At 55.4% G+C, this 12,197-nt stretch overlaps 6 non-coding genes across 6 annotated transcripts; all 6 read left to right on the forward strand.

The window, feature by feature from the left end:
- The first annotated feature begins 1,285 nt into the window (after positions 1–1,285).
- On the forward strand, positions 1,286–1,392 carry LOC138512185 (U6 spliceosomal RNA). The gene has a single exon (XR_011281045.1). It is a non-coding gene; the product is annotated as a U6 spliceosomal RNA (small nuclear RNA).
- A 1,744-nt stretch (positions 1,393–3,136) lies between these two features.
- LOC138512186 (U6 spliceosomal RNA) lies at positions 3,137–3,243 on the forward strand. The gene has a single exon (XR_011281046.1). It is a non-coding gene; the product is annotated as a U6 spliceosomal RNA (small nuclear RNA).
- Positions 3,244–4,993: 1,750 nt separating this feature from the next.
- Positions 4,994–5,100, forward strand: LOC138512187 (U6 spliceosomal RNA). Its single transcript, XR_011281047.1, has one exon. It is a non-coding gene; the product is annotated as a U6 spliceosomal RNA (small nuclear RNA).
- A 1,744-nt stretch (positions 5,101–6,844) lies between these two features.
- On the forward strand, positions 6,845–6,951 carry LOC138512188 (U6 spliceosomal RNA). Its single transcript, XR_011281048.1, has one exon. It is a non-coding gene; the product is annotated as a U6 spliceosomal RNA (small nuclear RNA).
- A 1,744-nt stretch (positions 6,952–8,695) lies between these two features.
- LOC138512190 (U6 spliceosomal RNA) lies at positions 8,696–8,802 on the forward strand. The gene has a single exon (XR_011281050.1). It is a non-coding gene; the product is annotated as a U6 spliceosomal RNA (small nuclear RNA).
- Positions 8,803–10,552: 1,750 nt separating this feature from the next.
- LOC138512191 (U6 spliceosomal RNA) lies at positions 10,553–10,659 on the forward strand. The gene has a single exon (XR_011281051.1). It is a non-coding gene; the product is annotated as a U6 spliceosomal RNA (small nuclear RNA).
- The last annotated feature ends 1,538 nt before the right edge of the window (positions 10,660–12,197 follow it).

Genomic DNA, 12,197 nt, shown 5'->3' on the forward strand with positions numbered 1-12,197 from the left:
GGGAGCCCATTCCGCCAGGCCCACCGGCTTTTGGACAGCTCCCAGATGGTTGGAGAAGGACCAGGCTGGGTTAGGCCACGAAGCAGAGGCTGAGCCGTTCCCTGGTGCGCTTTCTGGAAATGTCTCCCTCATTTGGAAATGTGCCCCTCAGTTGCTGAGGTCCCGAGAAGGCTCGCCTGCGGCGCTCACAGAGAGGTCTCTGGCCGATCGTGGCCGATCAGGGACGTGAAGGGCTGCCCTGGGACTGTGTCCAACACAAGCCAACCCCCACCCATTGAAGGACAGGACGCACACATGCATAGAAATCATCTGCTGCTTGTTGGGGCCTTCTGGAGGGACCCCTACTGGTGGTGCTTCGAGATGGCGCCTGGTGTTTCCTTGCTGTGCAACCGGGCCCGCCCCACATAAAATCAAAAGTCTATTGCGAGCAGTGAAGGCCAAGGGAATTTAAATGTAATTCAAAGAAACAAAGCACAGAGTTGGGAGCCCAGCCGGATGGCAGTGGAACCCACAACCTTCTGACTCCTAGTCAGGCGCCTTATCCATTGCACCACTGGCCCCCATACCCCTGGTGCCCTCCGTTAGCTCCTAGTGCTGTTCTTCAAGGTGCCTTTCTGAAGCAGGAGCCACTGCAATGCCTGCTGTCCTGATTTTGTAACACACAAGGCTCACGTCCTGGCACAGTTGATAAAAGCAGGCGACAGGCAGCCAATACCTGTTGTAAGAGGCTTCCTGGCCCTACCAAAGGAAAGCAGTCCCGGCGGGACTTTGAAGCCACTGTCGCTGAAGCCAGCAGCCAAACGTAAACTTACATCGGTTTGAAAATGCATCTCTGGCTTGAAGGCGGGGGCAGCAGCAATCCGGGGCTCTCGGGGGTCCGCGCACTAGGCCGCTGCCTCACCTTGCCTATCCTGGAATTCAACAGGGCCCCCCCCAAGCAAACCCTCACAGGCCCTCTGGCTTTTCTCTGGCTTGTGGGACTATTGTGATGCGTCCAGGCACACAGCACCCATCACCCAGGCATTATGACGGGAGGTGCCACTTTGCATGCAGCCTGGACCATGATCCTTTCTTCCTGCATTGCAATAGCCAAGCACACGGAACCTTTCCTTTTGGGCCAAACCAGCAGCGAGGAAGCTTGGGTCGTTGGTCTTTGCCTCTTGGTTCCATATCGGCCCCAGAACCAAACAGTTTCTTGCCAAAGTTAGAGCATAACAAGTCAACCTAGGTCAATAGGCAGCCGATGTGCTGGCTTTTATACACTGGCCAGTTCAGCCCCAAGTGTGTGCTCGCTTCGGCAGCACATATACTAAAATTGGAACGATACAGAGAAGATTAGCATGGCCCCTGCGCAAGGATGACACGCAAATTCGTGAAGCGTTCCATATTTTTAGACACGTGCGTGCCAGGAGAGAAATACCTTTTATTGACAGAATAAAAGGGGCCCCGCTCCCGTGCTCGTCTTGTGCTTGCTCGCTGCCGCGGAAGCCCTTCCCGTTTCTCTTGATCCTCTCTGTGCTGTGCTGCACCGAGAGCGGCTGCCTTGTCCTCTGCTGGCTGCTCATTTCTATATAGCGCTTTCTATATGACCCGCCTCTAGGGGCTCATGGCAAAGAGCGCACAGCCCCTCAAGCTTCACTGCTTCTAGGCCCTACTCTTCATGAGAGCTGGCTGCCTCTAGGTGTGTGATCTCTTTACCCACTTGTGCATTCTTTGCTCAGTGTCATTCGCCAACTGCTCCTTTAAAGCAAGCGAGGGGTGGCAGGGTCTGAAAGGCAGCAGATAGCACGAGAGAGAGTGTGCGTGCGTGTGTCTGTGTGTATGCAAATCACCAGTCAGCCAGGGCCTGCTGGGAGCCCATTCCGCCAGGCCCACCGGCTTTTGGACAGCTCCCAGATGGTTGGAGAAGGACCAGGCTGGGTTAGGCCACGAAGCAGAGGCTGAGCCGTTCCCTGGTGCGCTTTCTGGAAATGTCTCCCTCATTTGGAAATGTGCCCCTCAGTTGCTGAGGTCCCGAGAAGGCTCGCCTGCGGCGCTCACAGAGAGGTCTCTGGCCGATCGTGGCCGATCAGGGACGTGAAGGGCTGCCCTGGGACTGTGTCCAACACAAGCCAACCCCCACCCATTGAAGGACAGGACGCACACATGCATAGAAATCATCTGCTGCTTGTTGGGGCCTTCTGGAGGGACCCCTACTGGTGGTGCTTCGAGATGGCGCCTGGTGTTTCCTTGCTGTGCAACCGGGCCCGCCCCACATAAAATCAAAAGTCTATTGCGAGCAGTGAAGGCCAAGGGAATTTAAATGTAATTCAAAGAAACAAAGCACAGAGTTGGGAGCCCAGCCGGATGGCAGTGGAACCCACAACCTTCTGACTCCTAGTCAGGCGCCTTATCCATTGCACCACTGGCCCCCATACCCCTGGTGCCCTCCGTTAGCTCCTAGTGCTGTTCTTCAAGGTGCCTTTCTGAAGCAGGAGCCACTGCAATGCCTGCTGTCCTGATTTTGTAACACACAAGGCTCACGTCCTGGCACAGTTGATAAAAGCAGGCGACAGGCAGCCAATACCTGTTGTAAGAGGCTTCCTGGCCCTACCAAAGGAAAGCAGTCCCGGCGGGACTTTGAAGCCACCGTCGCTGAAGCCAGCAGCCAAACGTAAACTTACATCGGTTTGAAAATGCATCTCTGGCTTGAAGGCGGGGGCAGCAGCAATCCGGGGCTCTCGGGGGTCCGCGCACTAGGCCGCTGCCTCACCTTGCCTATCCTGGAATTCAACAGGGCCCCCCCCAAGCAAACCCTCACAGGCCCTCTGGCTTTTCTCTGGCTTGTGGGACTATTGTGATGCGTCCAGGCACACAGCACCCATCACCCAGGCATTATGACGGGAGGTGCCACTTTGCATGCAGCCTGGACCATGATCCTTTCTTCCTGCATTGCAATAGCCAAGCACACGGAACCTTTCCTTTTGGGCCAAACCAGCAGCGAGGAAGCTTGGGTCGTTGGTCTTTGCCTCTTGGTTCCATATCGGCCCCAGAACCAAACAGTTTCTTGCCAAAGTTAGAGCATAACAAGTCAACCTAGGTCAATAGGCAGCCGATGCGCTGGCTTTTATACACTGGCCAGTTCAGCCCCAAGTGTGTGCTCGCTTCGGCAGCACATATACTAAAATTGGAACGATACAGAGAAGATTAGCATGGCCCCTGCGCAAGGATGACACGCAAATTCGTGAAGCGTTCCATATTTTTAGACACGTGCGTGCCAGGAGAGAAATACCTTTTATTGACAGAATAAAAGGGGCCCCGCTCCCGTGCTGGTCTTGTGCTTGCTCGCTGCCGCGGAAGCCCTTCCCGTTTCTCTTGATCCTCTCTGTGCTGTGCTGCACCGAGAGCGGCTGCCTTGTCCTCTGCTGGCTGCTCATTTCTATATAGCGCTTTCTATATGATCCGCCTCTAGGGGCTCATGGCAAAGAGCGCACAGCCCCTCAAGCTTCACTGCTTCTAGGCCCTACTCTTCATGAGAGCTGGCTGCCTCTAGGTGTGTGATCTCTTTACCCACTTGTGCATTCTTTGCTCAGTGTCATTCGCCAACTGCTCCTTTAAAGCAAGCGAGGGGTGGCAGGGTCTGAAAGGCAGCAGATAGCACGAGAGAGAGTGTGCGTGCGTGCGTGTGTCTGTGTGTATGCAAATCACCAGTCAGCCAGGGCCTGCTGGGAGCCCATTCCGCCAGGCCCACCGGCTTTTGGACAGCTCCCAGATGGTTGGAGAAGGACCAGGCTGGGTTAGGCCACGAAGCAGAGGCTGAGCCGTTCCCTGGTGCGCTTTCTGGAAATGTCTCCCTCATTTGGAAATGTGCCCCTCAGTTGCTGAGGTCCCGAGAAGGCTCGCCTGCGGCGCTCACAAGAGAGGTCTCTGGCCGATCGTGGCCGATCAGGGACGTGAAGGGCTGCCCTGGGACTGTGTCCAACACAAGCCAACCCCCACCCATTGAAGGACAGGACGCACACATGCATAGAAATCATCTGCTGCTTGTTGGGGCGGTCTGGAGGGACCCCTACTGGTGGTGCTTCGAGATGGCGCCTGGTGTTTCCTTGCTGTGCAACCGGGCCCGCCCCACATAAAATCAAAAGTCTATTGCGAGCAGTGAAGGCCAAGGGAATTTAAATGTAATTCAAAGAAACAAAGCACAGAGTTGGGAGCCCAGCCGGATGGCAGTGGAACCCACAACCTTCTGACTCCTAGTCAGGCGCCTTATCCATTGCACCACTGGCCCCCCATACCCCTGGTGCCCTCCGTTAGCTCCTAGTGCTGTTCTTCAAGGTGCCTTTCTGAAGCAGGAGCCACTGCAATGCCTGCTGTCCTGATTTTGTAACACACAAGCCTCACGTCCTGGCACAGTTGATAAAAGCAGGCGACAGGCAGCCATTACCTGTTGTAAGAGGCTTCCTGGCCCTACCAAAGGAAAGCAGACCCGGCGGGACTTTGAAGCCACCGTCGCTGAAGCCAGCAGCCAAACGTAAACTTACATCGGTTTGAAAATGCATCTCTGGCTTGAAGGCGGGGGCAGCAGCAATCCGGGGCTCTCGGGGGTCCGCGCACTAGGCCGCTGCCTCACCTTGCCTATCCTGGAATTCAACAGGGCCCCCCCCAAGCAAACCCTCACAGGCCCTCTGGCTTTTCTCTGGCTTGTGGGACTATTGTGATGCGTCCAGGCACACAGCACCCATCACCCAGGCATTATGACGGGAGGTGCCACTTTGCATGCAGCCTGGACCATGATCCTTTCTTCCTGCATTGCAATAGCCAAGCACACGGAACCTTTCCTTTTGGGCCAAACCAGCAGCGAGGAAGCTTGGGTCGTTGGTCTTTGCCTCTTGGTTCCATACCGGCCCCAGAACCAAACAGTTTCTTGCCAAAGTTAGAGCATAACAAGTCAACCTAGGTCAATAGGCAGCCGATGCGCTGGCTTTTATACACTGGCCAGTTCAGCCCCAAGTGTGTGCTCGCTTCGGCAGCACATATACTAAAATTGGAACGATACAGAGAAGATTAGCATGGCCCCTGCGCAAGGATGACACGCAAATTCGTGAAGCGTTCCATATTTTTAGACACGTGCGTGCCAGGAGAGAAATACCTTTTATTGACAGAATAAAAGGGGCCCCGCTCCCGTGCTGGTCTTGTGCTTGCTCGCTGCCGCGGAAGCCCTTCCCGTTTCTCTTGATCCTCTCTGTGCTGTGCTGCACCGAGAGCGGCTGCCTTGTCCTCTGCTGGCTGCTCATTTCTATATAGCGCTTTCTATATGACCCGCCTCTAGGGGCTCATGGCAAAGAGCGCACAGCCCCTCAAGCTTCACTGCTTCTAGGCCCTACTCTTCATGAGAGCTGGCTGCCTCTAGGTGTGTGATCTCTTTACCCACTTGTGCATTCTTTGCTCAGTGTCATTCGCCAACTGCTCCTTTAAAGCAAGCGAGGGGTGGCAGGGTCTGAAAGGCAGCAGATAGCACGAGAGAGAGTGTGCGTGCGTGTGTCTGTGTGTATGCAAATCACCAGTCAGCCAGGGCCTGCTGGGAGCCCATTCCGCCAGGCCCACCGGCTTTTGGACAGCTCCCAGATGGTTGGAGAAGGACCAGGCTGGGTTAGGCCACGAAGCAGAGGCTGAGCCGTTCCCTGGTGCGCTTTCTGGAAATGTCTCCCTCATTTGGAAATGTGCCCCTCAGTTGCTGAGGTCCCGAGAAGGCTCGCCTGCGGCGCTCACAGAGAGGTCTCTGGCCGATCGTGGCCGATCAGGGACGTGAAGGGCTGCCCTGGGACTGTGTCCAACACAAGCCAACCCCCACCCATTGAAGGACAGGACGCACACATGCATAGAAATCATCTGCTGCTTGTTGGGGCCTTCTGGAGGGACCCCTACTGGTGGTGCTTCGAGATGGCGCCTGGTGTTTCCTTGCTGTGCAACCGGGCCCGCCCCACATAAAATCAAAAGTCTATTGCGAGCAGTGAAGGCCAAGGGAATTTAAATGTAATTCAAAGAAACAAAGCACAGAGTTGGGAGCCCAGCCGGATGGCAGTGGAACCCACAACCTTCTGACTCCTAGTCAGGCGCCTTATCCATTGCACCACTGGCCCCCATACCCCTGGTGCCCTCCGTTAGCTCCTAGTGCTGTTCTTCAAGGTGCCTTTCTGAAGCAGGAGCCACTGCAATGCCTGCTGTCCTGATTTTGTAACACACAAGGCTCACGTCCTGGCACAGTTGATAAAAGCAGGCGACAGGCAGCCAATACCTGTTGTAAGAGGCTTCCTGGCCCTACCAAAGGAAAGCAGTCCCGGCGGGACTTTGAAGCCACTGTCGCTGAAGCCAGCAGCCAAACGTAAACTTACATCGGTTTGAAAATGCATCTCTGGCTTGAAGGCGGGGGCAGCAGCAATCCGGGGCTCTCGGGGGTCCGCGCACTAGGCCGCTGCCTCACCTTGCCTATCCTGGAATTCAACAGGGCCCCCCCCAAGCAAACCCTCACAGGCCCTCTGGCTTTTCTCTGGCTTGTGGGACTATTGTGATGCGTCCAGGCACACAGCACCCATCACCCAGGCATTATGACGGGAGGTGCCACTTTGCATGCAGCCTGGACCATGATCCTTTCTTCCTGCATTGCAATAGCCAAGCACACGGAACCTTTCCTTTTGGGCCAAACCAGCAGCGAGGAAGCTTGGGTCGTTGGTCTTTGCCTCTTGGTTCCATATCGGCCCCAGAACCAAACAGTTTCTTGCCAAAGTTAGAGCATAACAAGTCAACCTAGGTCAATAGGCAGCCGATGTGCTGGCTTTTATACACTGGCCAGTTCAGCCCCAAGTGTGTGCTCGCTTCGGCAGCACATATACTAAAATTGGAACGATACAGAGAAGATTAGCATGGCCCCTGCGCAAGGATGACACGCAAATTCGTGAAGCGTTCCATATTTTTAGACACGTGCGTGCCAGGAGAGAAATACCTTTTATTGACAGAATAAAAGGGGCCCCGCTCCCGTGCTCGTCTTGTGCTTGCTCGCTGCCGCGGAAGCCCTTCCCGTTTCTCTTGATCCTCTCTGTGCTGTGCTGCACCGAGAGCGGCTGCCTTGTCCTCTGCTGGCTGCTCATTTCTATATAGCGCTTTCTATATGACCCGCCTCTAGGGGCTCATGGCAAAGAGCGCACAGCCCCTCAAGCTTCACTGCTTCTAGGCCCTACTCTTCATGAGAGCTGGCTGCCTCTAGGTGTGTGATCTCTTTACCCACTTGTGCATTCTTTGCTCAGTGTCATTCGCCAACTGCTCCTTTAAAGCAAGCGAGGGGTGGCAGGGTCTGAAAGGCAGCAGATAGCACGAGAGAGAGTGTGCGTGCGTGTGTCTGTGTGTATGCAAATCACCAGTCAGCCAGGGCCTGCTGGGAGCCCATTCCGCCAGGCCCACCGGCTTTTGGACAGCTCCCAGATGGTTGGAGAAGGACCAGGCTGGGTTAGGCCACGAAGCAGAGGCTGAGCCGTTCCCTGGTGCGCTTTCTGGAAATGTCTCCCTCATTTGGAAATGTGCCCCTCAGTTGCTGAGGTCCCGAGAAGGCTCGCCTGCGGCGCTCACAGAGAGGTCTCTGGCCGATCGTGGCCGATCAGGGACGTGAAGGGCTGCCCTGGGACTGTGTCCAACACAAGCCAACCCCCACCCATTGAAGGACAGGACGCACACATGCATAGAAATCATCTGCTGCTTGTTGGGGCCTTCTGGAGGGACCCCTACTGGTGGTGCTTCGAGATGGCGCCTGGTGTTTCCTTGCTGTGCAACCGGGCCCGCCCCACATAAAATCAAAAGTCTATTGCGAGCAGTGAAGGCCAAGGGAATTTAAATGTAATTCAAAGAAACAAAGCACAGAGTTGGGAGCCCAGCCGGATGGCAGTGGAACCCACAACCTTCTGACTCCTAGTCAGGCGCCTTATCCATTGCACCACTGGCCCCCATACCCCTGGTGCCCTCCGTTAGCTCCTAGTGCTGTTCTTCAAGGTGCCTTTCTGAAGCAGGAGCCACTGCAATGCCTGCTGTCCTGATTTTGTAACACACAAGGCTCACGTCCTGGCACAGTTGATAAAAGCAGGCGACAGGCAGCCAATACCTGTTGTAAGAGGCTTCCTGGCCCTACCAAAGGAAAGCAGTCCCGGCGGGACTTTGAAGCCACCGTCGCTGAAGCCAGCAGCCAAACGTAAACTTACATCGGTTTGAAAATGCATCTCTGGCTTGAAGGCGGGGGCAGCAGCAATCCGGGGCTCTCGGGGGTCCGCGCACTAGGCCGCTGCCTCACCTTGCCTATCCTGGAATTCAACAGGGCCCCCCCCAAGCAAACCCTCACAGGCCCTCTGGCTTTTCTCTGGCTTGTGGGACTATTGTGATGCGTCCAGGCACACAGCACCCATCACCCAGGCATTATGACGGGAGGTGCCACTTTGCATGCAGCCTGGACCATGATCCTTTCTTCCTGCATTGCAATAGCCAAGCACACGGAACCTTTCCTTTTGGGCCAAACCAGCAGCGAGGAAGCTTGGGTCGTTGGTCTTTGCCTCTTGGTTCCATATCGGCCCCAGAACCAAACAGTTTCTTGCCAAAGTTAGAGCATAACAAGTCAACCTAGGTCAATAGGCAGCCGATGCGCTGGCTTTTATACACTGGCCAGTTCAGCCCCAAGTGTGTGCTCGCTTCGGCAGCACATATACTAAAATTGGAACGATACAGAGAAGATTAGCATGGCCCCTGCGCAAGGATGACACGCAAATTCGTGAAGCGTTCCATATTTTTAGACACGTGCGTGCCAGGAGAGAAATACCTTTTATTGACAGAATAAAAGGGGCCCCGCTCCCGTGCTGGTCTTGTGCTTGCTCGCTGCCGCGGAAGCCCTTCCCGTTTCTCTTGATCCTCTCTGTGCTGTGCTGCACCGAGAGCGGCTGCCTTGTCCTCTGCTGGCTGCTCATTTCTATATAGCGCTTTCTATATGATCCGCCTCTAGGGGCTCATGGCAAAGAGCGCACAGCCCCTCAAGCTTCACTGCTTCTAGGCCCTACTCTTCATGAGAGCTGGCTGCCTCTAGGTGTGTGATCTCTTTACCCACTTGTGCATTCTTTGCTCAGTGTCATTCGCCAACTGCTCCTTTAAAGCAAGCGAGGGGTGGCAGGGTCTGAAAGGCAGCAGATAGCACGAGAGAGAGTGTGCGTGCGTGCGTGTGTCTGTGTGTATGCAAATCACCAGTCAGCCAGGGCCTGCTGGGAGCCCATTCCGCCAGGCCCACCGGCTTTTGGACAGCTCCCAGATGGTTGGAGAAGGACCAGGCTGGGTTAGGCCACGAAGCAGAGGCTGAGCCGTTCCCTGGTGCGCTTTCTGGAAATGTCTCCCTCATTTGGAAATGTGCCCCTCAGTTGCTGAGGTCCCGAGAAGGCTCGCCTGCGGCGCTCACAAGAGAGGTCTCTGGCCGATCGTGGCCGATCAGGGACGTGAAGGGCTGCCCTGGGACTGTGTCCAACACAAGCCAACCCCCACCCATTGAAGGACAGGACGCACACATGCATAGAAATCATCTGCTGCTTGTTGGGGCGGTCTGGAGGGACCCCTACTGGTGGTGCTTCGAGATGGCGCCTGGTGTTTCCTTGCTGTGCAACCGGGCCCGCCCCACATAAAATCAAAAGTCTATTGCGAGCAGTGAAGGCCAAGGGAATTTAAATGTAATTCAAAGAAACAAAGCACAGAGTTGGGAGCCCAGCCGGATGGCAGTGGAACCCACAACCTTCTGACTCCTAGTCAGGCGCCTTATCCATTGCACCACTGGCCCCCCATACCCCTGGTGCCCTCCGTTAGCTCCTAGTGCTGTTCTTCAAGGTGCCTTTCTGAAGCAGGAGCCACTGCAATGCCTGCTGTCCTGATTTTGTAACACACAAGCCTCACGTCCTGGCACAGTTGATAAAAGCAGGCGACAGGCAGCCATTACCTGTTGTAAGAGGCTTCCTGGCCCTACCAAAGGAAAGCAGACCCGGCGGGACTTTGAAGCCACCGTCGCTGAAGCCAGCAGCCAAACGTAAACTTACATCGGTTTGAAAATGCATCTCTGGCTTGAAGGCGGGGGCAGCAGCAATCCGGGGCTCTCGGGGGTCCGCGCACTAGGCCGCTGCCTCACCTTGCCTATCCTGGAATTCAACAGGGCCCCCCCCAAGCAAACCCTCACAGGCCCTCTGGCTTTTCTCTGGCTTGTGGGACTATTGTGATGCGTCCAGGCACACAGCACCCATCACCCAGGCATTATGACGGGAGGTGCCACTTTGCATGCAGCCTGGACCATGATCCTTTCTTCCTGCATTGCAATAGCCAAGCACACGGAACCTTTCCTTTTGGGCCAAACCAGCAGCGAGGAAGCTTGGGTCGTTGGTCTTTGCCTCTTGGTTCCATACCGGCCCCAGAACCAAACAGTTTCTTGCCAAAGTTAGAGCATAACAAGTCAACCTAGGTCAATAGGCAGCCGATGCGCTGGCTTTTATACACTGGCCAGTTCAGCCCCAAGTGTGTGCTCGCTTCGGCAGCACATATACTAAAATTGGAACGATACAGAGAAGATTAGCATGGCCCCTGCGCAAGGATGACACGCAAATTCGTGAAGCGTTCCATATTTTTAGACACGTGCGTGCCAGGAGAGAAATACCTTTTATTGACAGAATAAAAGGGGCCCCGCTCCCGTGCTGGTCTTGTGCTTGCTCGCTGCCGCGGAAGCCCTTCCCGTTTCTCTTGATCCTCTCTGTGCTGTGCTGCACCGAGAGCGGCTGCCTTGTCCTCTGCTGGCTGCTCATTTCTATATAGCGCTTTCTATATGACCCGCCTCTAGGGGCTCATGGCAAAGAGCGCACAGCCCCTCAAGCTTCACTGCTTCTAGGCCCTACTCTTCATGAGAGCTGGCTGCCTCTAGGTGTGTGATCTCTTTACCCACTTGTGCATTCTTTGCTCAGTGTCATTCGCCAACTGCTCCTTTAAAGCAAGCGAGGGGTGGCAGGGTCTGAAAGGCAGCAGATAGCACGAGAGAGAGTGTGCGTGCGTGTGTCTGTGTGTATGCAAATCACCAGTCAGCCAGGGCCTGCTGGGAGCCCATTCCGCCAGGCCCACCGGCTTTTGGACAGCTCCCAGATGGTTGGAGAAGGACCAGGCTGGGTTAGGCCACGAAGCAGAGGCTGAGCCGTTCCCTGGTGCGCTTTCTGGAAATGTCTCCCTCATTTGGAAATGTGCCCCTCAGTTGCTGAGGTCCCGAGAAGGCTCGCCTGCGGCGCTCACAGAGAGGTCTCTGGCCGATCGTGGCCGATCAGGGACGTGAAGGGCTGCCCTGGGACTGTGTCCAACACAAGCCAACCCCCACCCATTGAAGGACAGGACGCACACATGCATAGAAATCATCTGCTGCTTGTTGGGGCCTTCTGGAGGGACCCCTACTGGTGGTGCTTCGAGATGGCGCCTGGTGTTTCCTTGCTGTGCAACCGGGCCCGCCCCACATAAAATCAAAAGTCTATTGCGAGCAGTGAAGGCCAAGGGAATTTAAATGTAATTCAAAGAAACAAAGCACAGAGTTGGGAGCCCAGCCGGATGGCAGTGGAACCCACAACCTTCTGACTCCTAGTCAGGCGCCTTATCCATTGCACCACTGGCCCCCATACCCCTGGTGCCCTCCGTTAGCTCCTAGTGCTGTTCTTCAAGGTGCCTTTCTGAAGCAGGAGCCACTGCAATGCCTGCTGTCCTGATTTTGTAACACACAAGGCTCACGTCCTGGCACAGTTGATAAAAGCAGGCGACAGGCAGCCAATACCTGTTGTAAGAGGCTTCCTGGCCCTACCAAAGGAAAGCAGTCCCGGCGGGACTTTGAAGCCACCGTCGCTGAAGCCAGCAGCCAAACGTAAACTTACATCGGTTTGAAAATGCATCTCTGGCTTGAAGGCGGGGGCAGCAGCAATCCGGGGCTCTCGGGGGTCCGCGCACTAGGCCGCTGCCTCACCTTGCCTATCCTGGAATTCAACAGGGCCCCCCCCAAGCAAACCCTCACAGGCCCTCTGGCTTTTCTCTGGCTTGTGGGACTATTGTGATGCGTCCAGGCACACAGCACCCATCACCCAGGCATTATGACGGGAGGTGCCACTTTGCATGCAGCCTGGACCATGATCCTTTCTTCCTGC

Source organism: Ambystoma mexicanum, chromosome 6p (genome assembly GCF_040938575.1).
Source record: "Ambystoma mexicanum isolate Mex_15411 chromosome 6p, UKY_AmexF1_1, whole genome shotgun sequence".
Taxonomy (NCBI): Eukaryota; Metazoa; Chordata; class Amphibia; order Caudata; family Ambystomatidae; genus Ambystoma; species Ambystoma mexicanum.